At 31.8% G+C, this 23,734-nt stretch overlaps 1 pseudogene across 1 annotated transcript in view; it reads left to right on the top strand.

Annotated features, from left to right (window-relative positions):
• The window catches only part of LOC143238468 (potassium/sodium hyperpolarization-activated cyclic nucleotide-gated channel 2-like), a 280,511-nt pseudogene that overhangs the window by 247,710 nt on the left and 9,067 nt on the right, over window positions 1–23,734 (top strand). The window contains exons 6-9 of the transcript XR_013020594.1: window positions 17,366–17,515; window positions 18,286–18,504; window positions 20,335–20,481; window positions 23,133–23,375. The product of XR_013020594.1 is annotated as a potassium/sodium hyperpolarization-activated cyclic nucleotide-gated channel 2-like (transcript). The remainder of the gene's footprint in view (window positions 1–17,365; window positions 17,516–18,285; window positions 18,505–20,334; window positions 20,482–23,132; window positions 23,376–23,734) is intronic.

The following is a 23,734-nucleotide window of genomic DNA, read 5'->3' as shown; positions in this document are numbered from 1 at the left end:
TCATTCGATACCTAAATGTACGTTATTACAGCAAAATGTCTCTTCCATTCTAAACTTAAAGATACGTTATTATAGTAAAGTGACTGTTTCATTTTAAACCTAAAAACACGTGTTTATGGTAAAGTGACTGTATCAACTTAAACCCAAAGATACGTTATTATAGTAGAGTGACTGTCTCATTCTAAAATTAAAGGTACGTTATTATAGTCAATTGACTCCTTCATTCTAAACATAAATATACATTATTATTGTAAAGTGACAATTTCATTCTAAACCTAAAGGCACGTTATTATAATAAACTTACTGTTTCATTCTAAACATAAATGTACGTTATTATCGTAAGGTAACTCATTCTTTTTAAACATAAATGTTCGTTATTAAAACAAAGTGACTATTTTATTCTAAACATAAAGGGACGTTATTATAGTTACGTAAATCTTTCATTTTAAAACTAAATTAACGTTATAATAGTAAAATGACTATTTCATTCTAATAAATGTTCGTTTTTGAAACAAAGTGATTTTTTATTTTAAACATAAATGTTCGCTGTTATAATAAAGTAACTGTATCATTCTAAACTTAAAAATACGTTATTATAGTAAAGTGACTCTTTAATTTTTAAACTAAAGACACGATATTATGGTTAAGTGACTGTATCAACTTAAACCTAAAGGTACGTTATTATAGTAGAGTGACTGTCTCATTCTAAACATAAAGGTACATTATTATAGTCAATTGACTCTTTCATTCTAAACATAAATGTACGTTATTATAGTAACAAAACAATTTCATTCTGAACCTTAAATATACGTTATTATAGTAAAGTGACTATATTATTCCAAACCTGAAGGTACGTTATTATAGTAAACTAAATGTTTCATTTTAAAACTAAATTAACGTTATTATAGTAAACTAAATGTTTCATTTTAAAACTAAATTAACGTTATTATAGTAAACTAAATGTTTCATTTTAAATCTAAATTAACGTTATTATAGTAAAGTGACTCTTTCATTCTAAACTTAAAGGTACGTTATTATAGTAAATTGACTGTATCATTCTAAACCTATTTGTACGTTATTATAGTAAAGTGATTGTATCATTCTAACCATAAATGTACGTTATTATAGTAAAACGACTATTTCATTCTCATCCGAAATGTACATTATTATAGTAAAGTTACTATTTCATTCTGAACATGAAGGCACGTTATTATAATAAATTGTCAGGATCATTTCAAACCTAATGGTACGTTGTTATAGTAAAGTGACAGTTTCATTCTAAATCTAAAGGTACCTTATTATAGTAAAGTCACTGTTTCATTCTAATCTTAAATGTACGTCATTATAGTAAAGTGACTCTTTTATTCCATACCTAAATGTACGTTATTATTGTAAATGGACTCTTTGATTCGAAACCTAAATGTACGTTATTATAGCAAAATGACTCTTCCATTCTAAACCTACATGTACGTAATTATTGTAAAGTGACTCTTTCATTCTAAACCTAAAGGTACGTTATTGTAGTAAAGTAACTGTATCATTCTAAACTTAAAGACACGTTTTCATAGTGAAGTAATTGTATCATTCTAAATATAAAAGTACGTTATTATACTAAATTGACTATATCATTCTAGACCTAACAATACGTTATTATAATAAATTGACTGTATGATTCTAAACCTAAATACACGTTATTATAGAATAGTGATTGTATCATTCTAAACGTAAAGGTACATTACTATAGTAAAGTGACTCTTTCATTTTAAACCCTAATATCTGTTATAATAGTAAATTGACAGTTTCATCCTACACCTTAAGGTATGTTATTATATTTATGTGACTATTTTATTCTAAACCTAAAGGTATATCATTAGAGTAAAGTGATTCTTTCATTCTAAACATAAATGTTCCTTATTAAAACAAAGTGATTCTTTTATTTTAAACCTAAATATACGTTATCATTGTAAAATTACTCTTTCATTCGAAACCTAAATGGTCGTTATTATAGTAAATTCACTTTTTCATTCTAAATCTAAAGGTACGTTATTATAGTAAAGTGTCTCTTTAATTCTCAACCTAAACATACGTTATTATAATAAAGTGATTCTTTTATTCTGAACCTAAAGCTACGTTATTATAGTAAAGTGACTCATTCATTTTAAACATAAATGTTCGTTATTATAAAAAAGTAACTATATCATTCTAAACTTAAAGATACGTTATTATAGTAAAGTGACTGTTTTATTTTAAACCTAAAGTCACGTTATTATGGTAAAGTGACTGTATCAACTTACACCCAAAGTTATTATAGTAGAGTGACTGTCTCATTCTAAACATAAATGTACGTTATTATTGAAAAGTGACTATTTCATTCTAAATCTAAAGGTACGTTATTATAGTAAACTTACTCTTTCATTTTAAACATAAATGTACGTTATTATAGTAAAGTGACTTTTTTATTCTAAACCTGAAGGTACGTTATTATAATAAAGTAACTATTTCATTCCAAACTGAAATGTACGTTATTATAGTAAAGTGACTGTTTGATTCTAAACCTAAAGGTACATTACTATAATAAAGTGACTCTTTCATTCTCTACCTTAATATACGTTATTATAGTGAATGGACCGTTTCATCGTAAACCTTAAGGTATGCTATTGTAGTAAAGAAAGTGTATCATTCTAAACTTAAAGGAACGTTATTGTATTAAACTGAATATTTCATTCTAAACCTAAATGTACGTTATTATAGCAAAGTGACTTTTTCATTTTAAACATAAATGTTCGTTATTATAATAAAGTAACTGTATAATTCTAAACATAAAGATACGTTATTATAGTAATATGACTGTTTCATTTTAAACCTAAAGGCACGTAATTATAGTAAATTGACTGTATCATTCTAAACCTAATTGTACGTTATTATAGTAAAGTCATTGTTTCATTCTAAACCTAAAGTTACGTTATTATAGTAAAGTGATTGTATCATTCTAAACCTAAATTTACGTTATTATAGTGAACTGACTCTTTCATTCTAAACCTAAGGGTTCGTTATTATAGTAAAGTGATTGTATCATTCTAAACCTAAATTTACGTTATTATAGTGAACTGACTCTTTCATTCTAAACCTAAGGGTTCGTTATTATAGTAAAGTGAATGTATCATTCTAAACCTAAAGATATGTTATTATAGGAAAGTGACTGTTTAATTCCAAACCTAAATGTACGTTATTATAGTAACGTGACTCTTTCATTCTAAACCTAAATGTACGTTATTATAGTAAGGTGACTCTTTCATTTTAAACCTAAATATACGTTATTATAGTAAGGTGACTATTTCATTCTGAACATAAAGGTACGTTATTATGGTAAAGTGATTCTTTCATTTTAAACCTAAAGGTACGTTATTATAGTAAAGTGATTCTTTCATTTTAAACCTAAAGGTACGTTATTATAGTAAATTGACTGTATCATTGTAAACCTAAATGTACGTTATTATATTAAAGTGATTGTATCATTCTTAACCTAAAGGTACGTTATTATAGTGAAGTGATTATATCATTTTAAAACTCAAGGTAAATTATTGTAGTAAAGTGACTGTTTCATTCTAAAGCCAGGTTATTACATAGTAAAGACTTTTTCATTCTAAACCCAAAGCCAGGTTATCTCAGTCTGTATCATTTTAAACTTAAATATACGTTATCATAATATGGAGTCTGTATCATCCTAAACCTAAACATACGTTATTACAACGTGTAGTGTGTATCTTCTTAAGCCAATTGTGACAGTTTAGTGTCTATATCACGTCTCTCGACGTTCACTGATATTAATAGTTCATAATTAGCTAGAGAATAAGGCAATACTTGTACAAAATTTTACAACAGGTTTACGTACATATATCCTTATTAATGATCAGGTAAATATAAAGATTTAATATTCACAAATCTTACCAGACATGTCAGATCTATCAAGGTTTATATTCACATATTTACCAGTCGTGTCAGCATATAAATGCACAATCTTTACCAGTTGTGTTAAATCTATAAAGGTTTATATGTTCAATCTTTACCAGTCGTTTCAAGTCTATAAGGGTGTATATTCACAGTCTTTACCAATCACGTCAGATACCTAAGAGATGATATTCACAATATTTACCAGTCGTGTCAAATCTATAAGGGTTTATATTCACAATATTTACCAGTCGTGTCAAATCTATAAGGGTTTATATTCACAATATTTACCAGTCGTGTCAAATCTATAAAGGTTTATATTCACAATACTTACCAGTCGTGTCAGCATATAAATGCACAATCTTTACCAGTTGTGTCAGATCTATAAAGGTTTATGTTCAAAAGCTTTACTAGTCATGTCAGATCTATAAGGGTCTTTATTCAGTATCTTTACATTTTTAATATGCTTTTCATACAATTCATAAATAGGTAGACTAACAAATATGCTTTAGTAATTTAATGGTAAGCTATTGTATTTTGAATAGGATTCAATACAGAGTATCTCGGTCAGTTTGATTGAGCATAGATGTTTTTCTAAGAGGCTCATAGAATACAGCAATTTTATTTGGGACACATAAGGGTACATAATGTATGATATTAGAACAGTACCATATATATTTTCTATTGTTGTACTACCTTACACACATATATACACATGATGTTAGAATATTATAAAATTTGTATGTATATATATATATACACATACAGCAAAATGTTTCAAACAAAACAATTTATAAGTACTGGAAATCAGTTTAACATTTCACGTAATTCTCAGTGTGCCTTCGAAATTCGGATATGTATTTAATAGACTTTAATTGATATGTGCTAAACACTTCACCAAACGGAAACAGATGATGAGATAGAATTAAAATGTGTTCAAATACGTTTTACCATCATCCTCGCTGTAAAAAGTAACATATTCAAATCATTAACTTTTCTAATTATGGGTTTGTTTTTAGGCACTTCCAACGAAGTAGCTAGACATTACTTAGCTTTTTACACCTAGTAGTTTAGGGTGGTATTTCATTTTAATTTTCTAAAATTCTTAGACTCTCGTGATGAGAAGGTATGGACAGGAAAGGTTCTCGAAGTTATCTATCATTAGGCTAAATGTTGCATTTGTTCGTAAAATATTTTGCACTGTTATAAAAAAGTAGACAGATGTATAAGGGATTTTCAAGCTTAAGGCACCTTAAATAATTCATGATCTAACGAGTCAAGTAAGAAATTTCAAAGCTCAGGCATAACCATTCTTAGTTTTGAACTACTGACCAAATTGAGAAAGAGCAATTACATCATCTGAACTCATCCGCTACAGCTAACTAAACTGTGGGACTGATTTTCACGGTTTTATTTGTATATTGTGGCTTGAGCCTTGGACGTGCCACACCACGGCCCCGATATGCTAACCATTAGGTCAAGTTCGACCCAAAAGACACACACATAAGAAAGTTCTGATCACAGTCCTTGTCATTAGCGTGATCAGAAATAAGTATCTCTGATTTACCAAACAACTCATTACTACCTTTATGCAGTAAATCAAAAGATGTCGATTTTTCTTTTAACTATAACAAGTGTAAAGCCAGTAATTAAGGTCCTGCGTGTCCGCTGTGTTTACTTTAATATATATGTTCTTTAAGATAAGATATAACGCGAATATTAACTCTATTCTCCAATAGGAAAATTTTGACGAACTTGTCATTAAGCGAAAAGTATGTAAAAAATTCGAAAGAACTGGTAGAGTTTAATGTAATATATAACGTTAATTATGACAGGAATAAAAAGAAACGAAGTGTATCGTTATCAAATCAACAATAAATTTCGAAACGGACTAAGCTTAATAATCCGTGAACTTGTGATAAGTGTGCGTTTGAGGCGATTTAAAGAAAGCAAGTTACGCTGTAATAAATCGCAAACAAGTGTTATACCCTGTCTTTGCATAAAGAAATCACAGGAAAAAGAAAAATATGCGAGATTTTGTCGTCTTTCCTTTCCTTCTCTGAAGTGATAACTCTTTTGGCTTAGTTGATTTTTTACAAAAGATGTCATGTCAGAAAAAATAGTTTGTATTTTTTACCATGCAATGAAAAATGTGTTGATACAAAGGAAAAACCTTTTACCTCAATATCTGATCTCAGTTTGATATTTATATCTGTCTACAACTAAAATGTAGAGCAGAATGTCTTGCAACTTTAAGGTTTGAACTTAAACATATCAAGTGCGATTAGAAAAATTTGAAGTTAGAATTCTGTCAGTGGATAAGTGTGCTTAAGGAATCGTACGATTATAAGAGACGTTTCACTTATCTTAATGTTCTAGAGGAAGAGTAGTCAACCATTTCTACAACGTTTCACTTCTTTTAATGTTCTAAAGGAAGAGTAGTCAACCATTTCTACAACGTTTCACTTATCTTAATGTTCTAGAGGAAGAGTAGTCAACCATTTCTACAACGTTTCACTTCTCTTAATGTTCTAGAGGAAGAGTAGTCAACCATTTCTACAACGTTTAACTTCTCTTAATGTTCTGGAGGAAGAGTAGTCAACCATTTCTACAACGTTTCACTTCTCTTAATGTTCTAGAGGAAGAGTAGTCAACCATTTCTACAACGTTTCACTTCTCTTAATATTCTAGAGGAAGAGTAGTCAACCATTTCTACAACGTTTCACTTCTCTTAATGTTCTAGAGGAAGAGTAGTCAACCATTCCTACAACATTTCACTTTTTTTGATGTGCTAGTCTAGGAAGTGTGCTCAAAGAAAGCTAAGATTATAACAGGCTTTTCATTATGTTTAGTTTGTTAGTCTAAAAAGTGTTCTCAAAGAATACTAGGATTATAATAAACTTTTCACTTTTTTTAATGTGCTACTCTAGAAATGTGTTAAAATAATCCTAACGTTATGACAAGTACTGTATTAGTCTTGAAAAGAGTGGTATAAAAATTCTATAATTATTACAGGTGTCTTGACCTCCTTGTCTGAGTGGACAAAAGCTTTACAGTTCCTCAACATTTGTTTTAGATATTTTACATTATTTAAAATGCTGATGTATTAAATGTATTGAGTAAGATCCGTGACAAAACTAAATATTTCTCTTCTCTGAAAATGTGTTCAAAGAACTTTTGGGCTACCAAAATTGTTCCAATTATTTTAACGAGCTGGCTTATAACATTGATTTTTGGTGCCACATTTGGTTAATGCTAGTTCTATTTTTGAGTTGTGGTCAGGGACGGAGAAAGAGAGGGCCTAACAACGTTGCTCTGATCATGGTAATAATCCATACAACTGTACTGGGTGGCGTTATTTAAACATCTTCTATCATAAAGAAAAACAACGCCACCTTTTTCTTTTCATTCCGTCTTTTTTTTTTTTTTTGTTGATTCATTTGGTTCTTTTCTTGTCCACAAGAGAAATGAAGAGAATCTTCGTAGATCAGGTAGCATCACTAGTTCTGGCCCTGATAATCAAGAAAAGTCTACTAACCAGTGATCTCGTACACTCATACACACATTTATTTCCAAGACGACGAAATTAAAGAAGTTAACCATCATGGAAAATCAAAACAAGAGTGATTGGTGAGCGTTTAAACCTACAACGTCTCACCTCCTACTGTCTGCAGCAAAATGTGGGAAGGCAGTTACTCTTGAAGGTATTTAAGTTTTAAAAGTAGAAACAAAACCACAAAAAATGTCTACAGTTTTACAATTTAAATATCTTTAAGGGTAACTACTTTTCCGAATCGGACTGCAGACAGCGAATAACAGTAGTAGGTGAGACGTTGTAGGTTTAAGAACCCACTTCCACACCCTTGTTTGTTTGATTCTCTTTTATGATCAAATTCTTTAACTTAAGCGTTTTTGATTTTGTTTGATAGATGGAATATCCGAGTGCTTCATGAGTGGTATTACCATGAGCTTCAATCAATTATGATTATAGATAACTAACCAGGAAAGGAAATAAATGCATTAAATTATTATAAATTCGTTATTGTTTAATTGTTTGTTTTGAATTTCGTGCAAAGCTAGACTAGAGCTATTTGCGCTAGCAGTCCCTAATTTAGCAGCGTAAGACTAGAGGAAAGACAGCTAGCCATCACCACTCAGGGCCAACTCTTGAGCTACTCTTTTACCAAGGAATAGTGGGACTGACTATCACATTATAATGTCCCCACGGCTGAAAAGGCGAGAATGTTTTGGTGTGACGGGAATTTGAACCCGCGACCCTCGGATTACGAGTCGATTGCCTTAAACACCTGGCCATGCCGGGCCCTTATTGTTTAATAGTGCTGGTTTAAATCGCCTATTAGCAATAATTGTAACCAATAATTATTGAGCTAGTTGTCTATATATATATTTACAGTCCCATAATATTATGTAATATGGTAGTCAACACTTCGTTATTCCAAACAATACATATACAACAATCTTCACCAATGCAAAAAAATAAAGAAATGAAAGATGCTTAGAAAGAGACATTAACCAATGTTGCATGGATTTTGTTTTGGAAAAAAAATCAGTGAATTTGAATATTTCTGCAGCACATTAATTTGGCTTTTAGTTAAGTTACAGTGAACTCAATGGTTTCCAAAGACGTGAGTTGTTTAGTGGAAAAGCCATATTATATTCAGGGTAATCCAAGACACAGGAGTTTATAGTAGTAAAATCAAGGAAGTAAAGAACAAAGAAGTTAATTGGGGGGGGGCAGTCTCACCGAAGACAAGAAATTCCACACCACAGAAAATTGTTTAAGGAGATGTAACAGGTAATACTGGTACATACAAAACACAGAAGTTGGTTTTTGGAAAGGTCATAGAGAATACGAGATGCCTAAAATATATGGATTAGTTTCTGGGGAAGAAATAGTAAAGAAAAGAATATACAAGACATAAAACTGGTTCTGGGGGGAGGAACAGTGAAGAAACAATGCCCAATGCCAAAGGAGTTGGTTTCTAAGGAAGTAAAAGTGAAGACAAAGAACTCCAGGAAACAAGAGTTGGTTTCTAAGGAAAGCAACAGTAAAGACAAGAAACTCCAGGAAACAAGAGTTGGTTTCTAAGGAAAGTAACAGTAAAGACAAGAAACTCCAGGAAACAAGAGTTGGTTTCCGGAGAAGTCATAGTAAATTAAAAGTGCAAGACACAGGGGTTGGTTTCTAAGAGAGTCTCAGCGAAGATAAAGGTGTCATAAACCATTTGCTTTTGAATAGTGATTGTTTTTGTTCATTTCTGTTGTCAGATTTTTTCAGTAACAAGAAACTATTTAAAAATATTACAACCGCGAACAAAAATGTTTAAAAACATACTTGAACAGTTTGTTTGTTACTTATTTCAATGCATTGATCACAAAGAAACACAATATTGTGGGTTTTCTGCTCATATTTCATATAAACAGGTTTAGTTACAAAATTAAGGTGCATTTCTAACTTATCCCTTCTAAATATGTTTTTAATGAAATACATAAAACTAGTTTTTATTGACTCCAACTCCTAAAACAAGAAGATAAATATTCAAGGATAAACTTATACCATTTTGTATTAACTACTTGTTCGGGCAAAACTGTCATTTTGCTCTTAGCTTATGCGTTTGAAATTTGTTCTGTTTATGTTTATGTATTGTATAGAGGGACTCCTACATAAAGTTGTTTTTTATCACATTTGTGTAATTTACGTTTGTTTTAAACTATTTTAAAACTTAGCCTTATTGTGTACAGGTTTTATTGGCCGAAATCTAAAATATTTAATACTTCATGTTTTACAACGCAACTATCGTTCTAAAAACAAAATTATAAAAAAAAGTCTTTAAGACGGTCCCAAGGACCGTCCATAATGAGATGACCACCACTGTGTCCCTCTCTTTCTTGTCCAGATGGCCTCCTTAGCATCGTTGACCTTTAGGACAGGCGTCTTCACCTATCTTTTTGAAAACTGTGGCGATCATTGTGTCTGGAAGGTGGGAATTAGTTGTTTTTCTTACATACAACAATGTTATTTTATCTTCCACTCGAGAATACAGTACAATATTTAACACAGTTTAATATAAGTTATTTTCAAAAAAATCGACTAAATCTAAGTTATTTATCCATTCTATAGTGTTCATAGAGATTCACTTAAATATATATGAATAGAGTCAAGAGTGGAATGTATTCATAGTACATAAAAGAAAGGAGTGGAAAGTGTTCATCGCATACGTAAGAAAGGACTTACTAACATAAATAGGCCTAGCAGCACTAGAAATTAATTAATTTATTTCGTTAATTTGATACAATAATAATCTACCTTTAAGAATTTAAATCTCTGAACGTCGAAAGTATGAATTTGAAAAAAAAAACAACTCAACTTATCAACTGTTTTATTTTTTAAAATACAACCAATGACAAAACATTATTTTTCAAGTAGTAGTAAACCTTTGTTTTAAGATATCGACTTTACTTACACTGTAGATACAACAATTTTCTCATTATATCTAAACCCCCTTACTCTCATATATAAGACGGCAGTCAATGTTTTCACAACTGAAAATGAATGACGCTATAGATATTATGTTAATATTACTTTAAGGTCTATAAAGGCTCTTATTTTAATTTGTTGCCATATATGCAAATACGAAGGTATCAGCGGTGTCGCAGAAAGGCTCAGCTATAAGTCTGAGGACGTACAACGTTAGAATTGAAGATACATTTCCCGCGGTGAAAGCAGGGTAGCTAACTTTTGTGTAACGCTGCACTAAAACAATGACAAACAGGACTAATGATTATTAAAAAAATATTCATATTTGGCATAGGAAATCCTTATGAAGAATTAAAGTTTACTATGATTGCAATTTTGATGAGAATCTAAAAATTGATAGCTTAACTATTTTCATAATACTGAATATTAATTTACACAGATAACACCAGAAGAGCTCATGTCTGGAAAATCGCACAGTAATAATCGAAGTATTTGTCTCAGATGCCAAATACACCAAACTTGAAATAACCAAATAAATATCAAAGTGGAAGAGACGTCTTCCATTTATTTTAATGGCCACTAAAGCCCTTGATGTATCTTAACAATATTAGTATGCAAAAACTAGATATGCGCCTACATTTACTGACTTAAGTATCGTCTGGCAGGTAGAAAATTATCTCTATTATATTTTTCGTGTCACAATTTGTTGACTAGAGCTGACTAGACTAATTTCGATGAAAAAGTTATTGAATGGAGAACTCAGGCGAGTTAAAATGCTGGTGTTTTACAGTCATTACAATTTTACCGTATTATATGCCGCAACTCAGGACCCACCTAAGTGAATAAGTCGGCTGTAGAATACGTGAAGCTTATACTAAATGAAAAATGATAATTAATACCGTGTATAACATTGGTACTTTTACAACGAACGAATAAATTATGGAATGGAACAGCCCACACCCCATTTATACAATTACATTTTGTCACTGCCTTTGCTGATGATTATTCGTTCGGCTTTTTAATATTCTGAAATCAGGTTACTTTTCATTCAATATTTCAGTTTGATCGTTTTACTCTTGAAGCCGCCAGTTCTTTATAATTCAATATCAGTGGAGTAGTATATCTATAGAACTATACCTTATCCAAATTGAAGGTATTTATCTAATTTTCCACAGAAAAATTATATATGGGAAAGTTTCAACGCTACTAAAAACAATATTTATTTTCTTATCTTCTGTGATGACGAAATTCTTCCCACAAATATAGAACACTTTGTTTTATCTTAGTTATCCACGTCTCTTTCCTTTTCCCGAAAGTTCACAGTTCTACTTACGGTATCCATTTTACGGCAGTTTGAAAATCTTTAAGAGACGTGTAATCAGGGGCGTAGACCCTATTGGATGGGGGATACATCCCCCTTCATTTTTGGTGGGAGTATGGTGCATACAATCTATCCCCCTACAGTTTGGGCTATTGAATTGTTTTATTGCGTTACAGGCCTACAAATTGTGTGTTTGTTCTTGTGATTCTCGTGTTCTTACCAATTGAATTACATAATTAGGCCTAGATGTAGGCTTTTTCAGTAGCCGAAATGTACATCTTTAATATAGGCGTGCTTCTAAGCTCTTCGATCTAAGCGATAGTTCGTAAGTATCAGTTAGTAGGCCTAAGTATACATGCAAGTATTGTGGCAACAAGATTAATCTGTGACTGCATGTTTACAGCTTTCAGGTTCACGTAATCAGAGATTAACAATTTGCAAATTGAACAGTCCACAAGTGGTTGCAAAAATCATTCTCCCCACCTGGTGTAAAAAAGTCTTAGCCCCTGGTGTAATATATGTTGTTTTATGTAAAACTTAACGATTAAGATTTATAAAATTAGTATAAAACTTTTTAAATAAGCTTCAAATAATTATAAGCATATTATTCTCAAATTAAAGCAACGAACATGTACATAATAGTACACTTCTAACAAAGCATCTCATAATTTTTTATACGTTAGTCCATTCGGGACCCAATTAAAATATCCAAACAGAGTATATAACCTTTCAGTCTGTTACACCAAATGTACAGGCGTTACATAATAGGATAGTATCTGTTTTTTTATTGTTAAACAAAAAACTACACCAAGAGTTATCTAAACTTTGCCCATTGCGGTTATCGAAACAAAATTTTAGCGTTATGATCCCTCGAACTCTCTATTGAGCATTATTCCTATATATATATATATATATGCCCCCCAGTTACTCAGCGGTATGTCTGCGGACTTACAACGCTAAAAACCGGGCTTCGATACCCGTGGTGGGCAGAGCACAGATAGCCCATTATGCAGCTTTGTGCTTAATTCAAAACAACAACATCCCATGTATATTTATACATTTGTGCGACTTCCGACTTATCTTCTAGTTCAAGTGACAGCATTTAAATTTTCTTTTTTCGTTAGCTATAATTTTAATTTTCTGTAATTTGATGGGAGTATTCCAATAAGCATCCATATAATCGAAATCTAGTAATTAAAAAAAAACAATTATTTTTACATTATTTCTGGTTTATATTTCACATCACCTAAGGAAAATGTTATGGAGTGACACACCGTTCGTATTTAAGCCATTTTACCTGTTGTTCAGTAACATGTTGTTCGTATAACATCCATTGTAGATGTGGTGAAGTAACATGTTGTTCGTATGACATCCATTGAAGTTGTAGCAAAGTAACATTTTGTTCGTATAACATCCATTGCAGTTGTAGCAAAGTAACATTTTGTTCGTATAACATCCATTGTAGATGTAGTGAAGTAACACGTCAATCCACTGTAAGGTGTAACACATTAGCACATTGTTCATATTCAGTACATTGTAGGTGTTGTAAAACAATAGACACTGAACGTATATAATCCAGTGTAGCTATAGTGGTTAGATCTCAGTTAACACCGAATAAATAAAATTGAAACATTAACTTTTATACTTCTAACTAATCCAGTATTTGAACCAAAATAGAAGCTTTTACTACGAAATACAGACATGCTCCTGTCCATTGTTCAATTGTAATAAATTGTGTTTATGGTAGAAAATAATATTCTGGTAACACACAGAGTTATGATAAAATATAATGTTATTATGTAATACGTTCTATTTATGGTAGAATATAATGTTGCTCTAAAGTAGTACATTAACGTTATGGTAGAATGTGATGTTGTTTTCATGTAATACATTGTAGTTTTTGAATAATTTAACATATTAGTTGCAACCCATAACTGTAGCGATACGTACAAATAGAGCATAGGGTTGAATTAGAAAGAAATACGTAAAATTTGGATTTATCGACCTGATATTTTTAGCGAAAGCACAAAGCACTAAACACAAAACTATATTCATACTCCAACGAGGACTAAAGCTGATTAGCCACTTTCGTGGTAATATTATTGGAAGAAGGACTTTAATAGTCGCAACTATTTGAGCCCATAAAGAATTATTGGGTAGCTAGTCAACAGCCTAACACTATTTCTGCTTCAGTTGGTCCTCAGTGCATCGCTGATTGATTAGAATCAACTGAATAATGAGATTTTCAGTTAGTTGATTTATTCTATTCAGTGCTGTTTGGACCTCATTTCTGTGATTATGGAACAAGATAGGATTTTAACGATGGAAAGAGATTCCTTATTTGCAGAATTAGGTCAAATACCACTTGTCATTTTTTTCCCTTTTTTCTCCCTAATTTTAGCAATATGACTTCTTTTTTTACAAATTATTTAGTATGAGATGAATCTACTTGTTAATTCATTCACATATTAATATTATGACTGTTTCATAGCAACTAAAACTACGAGAGCTGTCTATCGGAGCTTGTTGAAAGGTTAAGTTAGGCTTGGTGTATAGTCCTTAATATATGTGACTCAGTGCAGATACAAAACATAATTTATCCTCTTTAACAACCGTTAGCAAACATATTCCAGTATTTACGACTTTGAACAAACCAATAAGATACTTAGAGTAAACTTGTGTAGTCAGTCGTACCTCTTCAAACGCAAGTAAGCGAAGTTGAGCCTATACAGTTTCCACAAATGATTTCTTGCAGCCTTAACATAAACCAAGTTTAATCAATAATATGGAATCGGACATGTTTTATTTTAGTGGTGTGTATAGAAGATACTGTAAAGTTCTAAATAACATGGACTGTATAGAAAACTAAAATAAATTAAAGAAAAAACAACAACAAACGAAACCGAGTAACGCTATAAGTTGAAATTTCTAAAAAATTTCCAATTTGAAAGCGTTCAATTCGAGAGATCAATATTTCCAGGCTGCATTTTATCGACTTAATATGGTGGAAATTAAAATATGCAAGATGGCTGCCAAATACCCTAATGTATTACTTCGAATATCTGTAAGGAAGTTCAACATATATATTTTCATTAATAATGAGAGAAATTCTTAATATAATACTTTATATATTTTTTAACTTTTGTAGTGCACTTTGGATTTTAAAAGACATTTTAATACCAAAAATAAAAGACCTTTAAACACCAATTTTTTTAACTTTCTTTCATTGGACATTCAACGCTTTGCTTTACAACTTCTTCGGGAACGTTCTACCAAAACACGAACACAGACAATACAAAACTTGAAATATAACTATCCTTATTTTTACTTCGTTACTTCTTAATAAATTTATTTCTGATGGCCACATGTTATACAGGGTGTTCGGAAAGTCACTGTGCAGTTTTGTCTGTTAATAAATATATAAGTGCACAGTGACTTTCCGAACACCCTGTAGAATTATCGAAGTTTGGTAGCAACATAATTGATAATTCATAGTCTTTCAAAAAAATGTTATTGCTTTAATGGAAAAGCACGTTTCTGTATACTTATTGAACACGTGCAACACTTAGGTAGAACAGTGGAATCTTTTACAGCTTGCAGTGAAGAGTTACACATCTAGTAAGGCAATGGTAATTTATCATTTCCAGAAGGTACATGTGGATTTGACTCAAAACAACATGAAAACGGGATGAAACTTTCGATTTACATTCCACGTTCACTGTACCTTATAGCATAGAATCTGAAAACAGCTCTTGCGATGGGAACAGCTCTGAGGTTTAGAGTAAAGCGAGCTTTGTCAACAAAACAGATACTTTAAACTGAACGCTCTTCACGCCTAAAGCTGGCATTATATTGGAAACGAGTAGGCCTAACTTGCATGATAAAAATCATACAAACTACAGATGTTTTCTATACTTCCTCCTAAGTGAAGATATTAAGAGGACTGTAGATTGTATGAAAAAGAAAACAGAAAAACAACACAACAGCAATGTAAGTAATGCTATAATAATGTAAATACTGCTATAACAATGTACATAATGCTATAATAATGTAAATACTGCTATAACAATGTACATAATGCTATAATAATGTAAATACTGCTATAACAATAGATACTTTACTGCAATGACCTCGTCACTTTTGGAAAACTAAATCATCAAGTAGAAAAAAAAAAATGGTGTTGGAAGGATTTCCATACATTTCACTTGGAGTGTTCACAGACAGGAAAAAATGTCTCTATTTGCAGTTGCTTGAATGTATAGTAGAACCAGTACAGAACCATGAAGAAGTTTATCAAATGAATCATATCGGGTTTTTTACTTGCACTTTTTCAATTCATCTGATGTAGTTGGATCAGAAGAGACAGTAAAAGTAGCCACGCTTTGCAGCTAATCTGACTTAATAGGACCAAAAGATGCAGTAAAATTAGCCACACTTTGCAGATGGTCTGATATAAATTGATAAGAATAGGCAGTAAAATTTACAACGTTTCGCATTGATCAAACTTAGATGGATCAAAAGAGGCCTTCTTGTATAATTACATCAGATATAAAACGTTAGTGTTCATTTATTTTGGACTTTCTTTGATCCTTTGTCACAAATTTATGTATTATAATATTAACACATTTTTCATAAAACAAACCTACAGCGACAGTAATCGTTTAGTATCATGACACACAAAGGCTTAACTTCTCGGACAGAAAATTCGCCAATCATTTGAAATAGGAATATCTCGAATTTTAATGACCTTGAGAACTAGTTGGGTGACGTTGCTGTGTTTCTTTGTTATAATTGACTTGGTGGACGAGAATCTGTATTTGACAAATAACAGAATTCAGAAATACATCTACCAGGTCGGCAGATTTACGTCTTTCTGGCTTGTCAATTGCTAAGAACAGTCCTTATCATTTAATAATATGGCCTGATCTTCTTTTCAGTCTGATAATTGTTAATCGTAATGAACAATAATTTTCGTCCAATAATTAAGCCCGATCGTCTTTCCAGTCTGGTAACTGTTTTGTTAGCGTATTTGACGGTTATCTTGATTTTTGAAACTCTAAATCTCAAACTCCAGTTTGGTTATCACAGATAAACAAACGCAAAACAAAGCAATAAATAGTCCCAATTTAGGGCTTTAAGCAACAAAAATTACTTTACACGGGATCTGTTTCACTTTGTGATGACGAGAAACCTACTAAAAGTGCGACTCGTCTTGAGAATACTGTCTCACTTTGATTCAAATTCAAACGCATAAGGGTAATGTAAAGACTTTACCTGACGAATTTATAAGCAATAAAATTGGTGAAACGAAGAAATTCTACTCTTATGTACAAAACAACAAATTATCGTAGTGGAATTCTGTGGCCCCCTACACGTTAAAACTAGAAACAATTTATTTTACCTTTTATTAAATTAAGTTAAACATGGAGATGTGTTTCAATAGGTTTAAGATAGAGTATGTAGTACCACTTTTAGAAGCAAATTTTCTGAAAATCAAAAATTGTAAATCCATTAATTCTCTTTTAGAATAAGTTACTTTTAAATTGAAGGGACTTGTTTTGAACAGTAATTTAATTTGTTCTTTCCCTATTTTTTAGTTCCTCAACATGGCAAGTGTTTTCATGAAGATTTTCAATCTCATTTGCATGATGCTATTGATTGGACACTGGAGTGGCTGTCTCCAGTTCCTTGTGCCCATGTTACAGGAATTTCCCTCCAATTCTTGGGTCGCTATCAACGAGCTCCAGGTAGCTAAATAATACGACTTTACCGCCCTCTGTGGAGGTGTATGTTAAGTGGTTGAGAAATATTCGAACTTTAAGTAAAACAAAATATTGTTTAGCACAATAATACACTTTAAAAAAGTGAGGTGTTTAAGAACGCTTATCATTCATCATTGTTGTTTGACGAAATATAATTTTTAATATTTTAAAGTCGAGATTTATGTATTTGCTTGCTTTCCACCAAATGTCTAAAATTACAATTTTATTGACGACGCAACAACAGTGAATCGAATAAAAATTGTCATTACGGAGACGATAATTAAGCAGAATTTATTAAATTTCAGATTCAAATACTTTCAGTAATGCCAGAAGTTGTATAAACACCAGTAATTAATAGTAATTACATAATCAATTAAACCGACTCTCAACTTAGAACTGGTATAATCAAATCCTTATGTTTGAGGGTAAACGGTGTTCGAAACATCTGTCATGGAAGCTGAAATAATTTGGTCTGTTCTGTTATCTTTTCATGAATATGCATAGATACGTATAAATATTCTTGCACATGCGTGTTTGTTAGGATCTAGAAGATCAGAGACCAATAGGATTGGTTTTAGTTTGAAGAAAAGTGAACAAACTATGATATAGGACTAACTGTTGTTTTAATACACCCTATCAATCTCAGTTATAATTAATATGTATTGGTTTCATTATTTTCATTTTGTATTATTATAACACAGTTTTTAGTGTTAACCTGCCCAAGGTTGTTTAACTGGAAACTGACCTTCCTTTAGGACGTGTATTGGTTCGAACAATATTCCTGGGCGCTATTCAAAGCCATGTCTCACATGCTTTGTATCGGATATGGACGATTTCCTCCTCAGAGCTTGACGGACATGTGGCTGACTCTACTAAGTATGATCAGTGGAGCTACCTGCTATGCACTTTTCTTAGGTCATACCACCAATCTGATACAATCCCTAGATTCCTCTCGTCGTCAGTACAGGGAAAAGGTTAGTAGCTAAAATATAATTCGTTGTGATAATAAATCAACGTGTCTCTAAATAGAAAGGTTGATACTATTTTAGCCACTTGCTGGAAGAATTAGAAAATTGAAAGTGTGTAAATCCGAGTAAAGTTGATGTTAGAAAGATGATTAATACGTGGGTGATCTCAAATCCAAATATTAAGGCAACTTAGTTAAATGGCTTTCTTAAGTTCTTTCGTACTACCATATAGATAATGGAAAGAAAAATAGTCAGTGACATACCATATATTATTTAAGCTGTTTTTAAAAATCCTAATTAAAGTATTTGGAAACGATTTACTTTAAGTTCTTTGAAATGAGTGTATTTTTTTAATCACTTACTGAAATAATGTGAATAAAATTTAAAAATTCAAGTTATTTCACGAATGAAATGATGACGACATGTCACATAATACCAGTTCTTTATTCCTCTAAATTATTACCCATTTACTTTATCCATAATAAAGCCAGCTTTCTCTTGTTTATTGAGAGTACAATTTGAAGTTCATACATTGGTTCTTTACTGAGAAACCTGTTTTTTTAATGTAGGTGTTTTACAGAATTGTGCGGGCGGAATACGTCAAACTGTGATAATCTATGGCTTTGACGTCAAAATGACGTCTATGGTTATCGATTGAATAGAAACTATGTTTAATTTTAATATATTTTTAAACTTACTGACCTAGCTGTGCGTTGGCTTCGATTAAAGGCCTTCCACTGAGAGAAAAACAAAGTGTCTTCATAATACTAAATCTTCTATAATTATTTGTTAGCATATTTTTGTTATTACAACTGTGAGAATACGTTTGGCTTACATAGATAAATGATAATACTTAGCTGGTAGTAAATTAAATTAATAATATTGTGTTATCAAACTTTACCCTAATTTTGATTTAAAAGTGATAAACTTAATTTAATCTCAACCAATATTACGTCTAGTGTTTCCCAGCCAGCCTGATGAGCCATAGTATAGGAATGATTCCACGTAGAAATATGTAGAGAGCATGTTTTTAAAGGCAGGTGGTCGTTTGAGTATTTCAGTCATATATACACAACTGGTTTGAATTTGAAACTCTTATTATAATTTTTTCATATACCAACCGCAAATGATACAATATTACAATTACTAAACATTTTCAAGGACATAAACCTCCCCAACACAGTAACAGCGGCACGTCTACGGATTTACGCCCCACCCAAACCCCATCTTTTATTCACCCACACGTTTAATTTCTTATTTTCGTGAGGACCTTACAAATAAGTAAGAAAAAATTTTAGTGGTACAAATCCGTAAGGTCTAATTCTTTAAAAGATGGAATTGTGATAGAAGACGAAGTGGTTTGAATTTCGCTCAAAGCTACACGAGGGCTATCTGCATTATCTACTTTAACAGTGTCAGAGTAGAGTGTCAGACTAGTCATCACGACCCACCGCCAACTCTTGGGCTACTCTTTTACCAACGAATAGTTGGATTGGCCATCACATTATAGGGCCCCCAGGGCTGAAAGGTTGAATATGTTTGGTGTAACGGGAATTCGAACCCGCGACCTTCGGATTGCGAGTCGAGTGCCTTATCCACCTGGCTATGCTGGATCGAAGACAGCATCCAAAATGTCAAATATTTCATTTATTTTCTATTACCGACTTCCCTTTTAAAAAAACGTTAGTTGTTTTTAGCTGTTCCATTTATAGATAATTAAAATTGTTACGAGTAGAGAGCAAGTTACTTTTTAAGAAATAATTAAATAATAAAACATTAATTCCAATCTCTGCGAAACATGCAGCTATTTACCAATGCATTTTGTTTGCTTGACAGTTGAAGCAAGTCGAAGAATATATGGCATATCGTAAGTTACCACGAGATCTTCGACAACGAATCACAGACTACTTTGAGCATCGATACCAAGGAAAGTATTTTGATGAGGACGCTATCCTTGGTGAACTTTCAGAAAAATTAAGAGAGGTAAGTTGGTGAAAAACAAAGACGTGTAAGAAACATTTATTTTCTATATCTGGTTAACAAAATTTGTTTCTTAATAAATGAAATATGTTCTAATTCTAGATGTGATATATACAAGTTCCACATTTCAGTCTGTGGTCCAAGATTAGATTCCCTTCAGGTAGACTGTGTAAAGATTGCTTGATTACACAAAGGATTTGCTTATTTATTGTAAAGAACAAAAGCTACACTATTCTTTATCTTTTCTCTGTCTTCCATGGATATCAAAATCCGAATTTTGTGATTATAATTACTCTTATTTGCCGCTGATCTACCGAATCTGGGGAGGGGGTACTTAAAATAAGAGGCAGCACAGTGTTTGCATCCACTTGTGATACACCGAGTTAAAAAAAAATCAAGTAGATCACAGAATAAAAAACTTTGTGAATCATCGATCAAGAAGACAGAAAACACTTTGCTTGCTTCTGTGCTCCAGGTTAATTTAAATTATATTTTAATGTACGATCCAATTAAATATGCTTATGCATACAGCTGTCAACGATGCCAAATGAGCTGTGAAATGTATAAGTAATTTGTATAAGAAACTATTGCTTATAGTGCGAATGTGCAATATATCATTAGCAAAACTTTTAATTCACAAATTGCCTTTTAGACTTTACTTTCAATCCAGAAAACTACACTTTTGATTGGTTGATGAAAGTTTTTAATTCCTACCAGAGCAATCAGTGGACGTCTTAAAATTGATATCAATTTTCATCTCGGATCTGATGTCACTTAGGGCTTCGCGTGCCGGAATGTGAATTCAAGAATCAGAGGTTTGCGCCACGTTTCCACAAAACAGTTCTCCGCAATTTGGGGCTGTGGGTGCGTTATAATAGCGACAGCCAAATCTCGCTATTCGATAAAGAGTTGTCAAAAGTTGACGGTGAATGCTTTTGACAAGCTATCTTCCTATCTAATCTTTCAGTTAAAAATTAAGAATGATTAAAGAATATTCCTCTTGTGTAGCTCAGTGCGACTGTCTTAAATAATCAGGTTGTTTTTGTTATTTTCATGTGTTTGTACTCACGAAAGTTAAGAATTCGAAAGTTTCTTTGTGCTTATGTTATTTCGTGGTGCTGAAATTGAAGGGTTATTTTTGAAAGGCTTAATTTTGCACTAAATGTATTGAACTAGTTCCATTATTTTGCTTCTTAAGTCGTCTGTTATGTTTTGGTGTTATCTTATTATACATACTTTAATTATACGACCTGTTAAAGTGTACTTGGTTACTGGGTTAACGATGAAAAAAAAACGTGTGAAGTCGTCGACATGTAATTACATAAATCCATACTTTGTTTACTTTTGTTGTTGAAGCTGTGCCCATAGTGGCTATCGAAAGCCAGTTTTTAACGTTACAAACCATCTTACCACTGAGGAGCATCAGACACATATAACACTGAAGTGAAGAATCGACGTTGTCGATATCTCGCTACATAGATACAAATACATAAATAAAAAAAAAACTGAGGAAAAGTGCAAATAAGTATACATTTCATTGTAGGTAGACAACTAGTTAAATACGACATTAAACTGCTAAATCTGTGAAAGAAATGTAGTTTTATGTTTTCACAGAGAAGGATAAATTAGTTTTAATAATTTCGACACTAACCAGTCATTTAATTGTTCTTGTCATTGTTTCAACATTTAAGTTTACGATCAAAGTAGACCAGCAGATTATTTAAAGCTTCACGAATCAGAACAAGGCTTAAGACTGAAATTAGGCTTAAGATAATGACCGTTAACGGACACCTTAATTTCTGTCTTTAAGTCACTAGTTTTAAGTGTGTAAAATATTCATTTCTTTTAACACTTATAACGTAACACTTACCTTATACTAATAAGCTTCATTCCCATTCGGTTTTCGTACGTTGTATACTTTTGTACAATTAATAAATATATTGACATAAAATAATATTGATCGTGACTTTTGTATGTAGAAAATTTAAAAACATTATACAGGGTGGCCCGTAAGTCCCTACCCATCCATATATATAATGCATCCAGTGTATCTGTTTGCTGTCCCTCATTCTCGCTGCATAATATTATACACAATACGCTCTTTAAGTGTAAATTGGCTTGCATCGACCATATTTTTCTGAAAAAAGCAACAAATTTATAATATATGCGTAATTGAATATAACATAATAACATATGGATGGGTATGGATTTACGGGTCACTCTGTTTATTTCAAAGGCTAACACTTGTTGCACTTTAATAGTTTTTATGTATTTATTTATTATAAACTTAAACATCTGTATACTTTAAAGATAAGAGAGCTAAAATTAAAACAAAATAAGACAACCGAAGCCTACGCAACAACATATTACATAAACAGTGTTTTACTTCTTTAGTTTGCACTAACATGTCTAGTTATTCATAACGTTTAGCGAAAGCCCATAAACAAGTTATATGTAAGAGTTGAGAAACTGCATTCATATTACATTTTCTTTGTATTCGTAGTGCATTGAATGTTACTTTACACGCTGTACTGTATTTTTTATGTCCATATTTTCTCATTATATCTTCATGTACTGATTATGTTATTTTCTCTTATATCTGAATGTTACTTACACGCTGTATGTTATAAACTTTAATTGCCGATCCTCCTTAGGATGTTATAAACTTTAATTGCCGATCCCTGTCGCATCAGTACCCTTTTTCGCAAATGCTGATCCAAATTTTGTCAATGACGTAGTGACTAAACTGGAGTACGAGGTCTTCCAGCCTGGTGATATCATCATTAAAGAGGGAACACTAGGAACAAAGATGTATTTTATTCAAGAGGGTATAGTGGACATTGTCATGTTAAATGGAGAAGTAGCCACGAGTCTGTCAGATGGATCTTATTTCGGGGGCAAGTACAAAATTTGCGATTTTAATTGTATTTGATTGTCACAATTCTGTTATTTTCCTAGCTATTTTATTGTTGCAATACTGTTATTTCTTAAGCTATCCGATTGTTACAATGCTGTTATTTTCCTAGCTATTTGATTGCCACAATTCTGTTATTTTCCTAGCTATTTGATTGCCACAATTCTGTTATTTTCTTAGCTATCCGATTGTTACAATACTGTTATTTTCCTATTTTATTGTTACAATACTGTTATTTTCCTAGCTATTTGATTATTACAATACTGTTTACTGTTATTTTCCTAGCTATTTGATTATTACAATACTATTTACTGTTATTTTCCTAGCTATTTGATTGTTATA

The sequence above is a fragment of the Tachypleus tridentatus genome, chromosome 13, assembly GCF_004210375.1.
Source record: "Tachypleus tridentatus isolate NWPU-2018 chromosome 13, ASM421037v1, whole genome shotgun sequence".
NCBI classification, from domain to species: Eukaryota; Metazoa; Arthropoda; class Merostomata; order Xiphosura; family Limulidae; genus Tachypleus; species Tachypleus tridentatus.
This window is presented reverse-complemented; position numbering and strand designations above follow the sequence as displayed.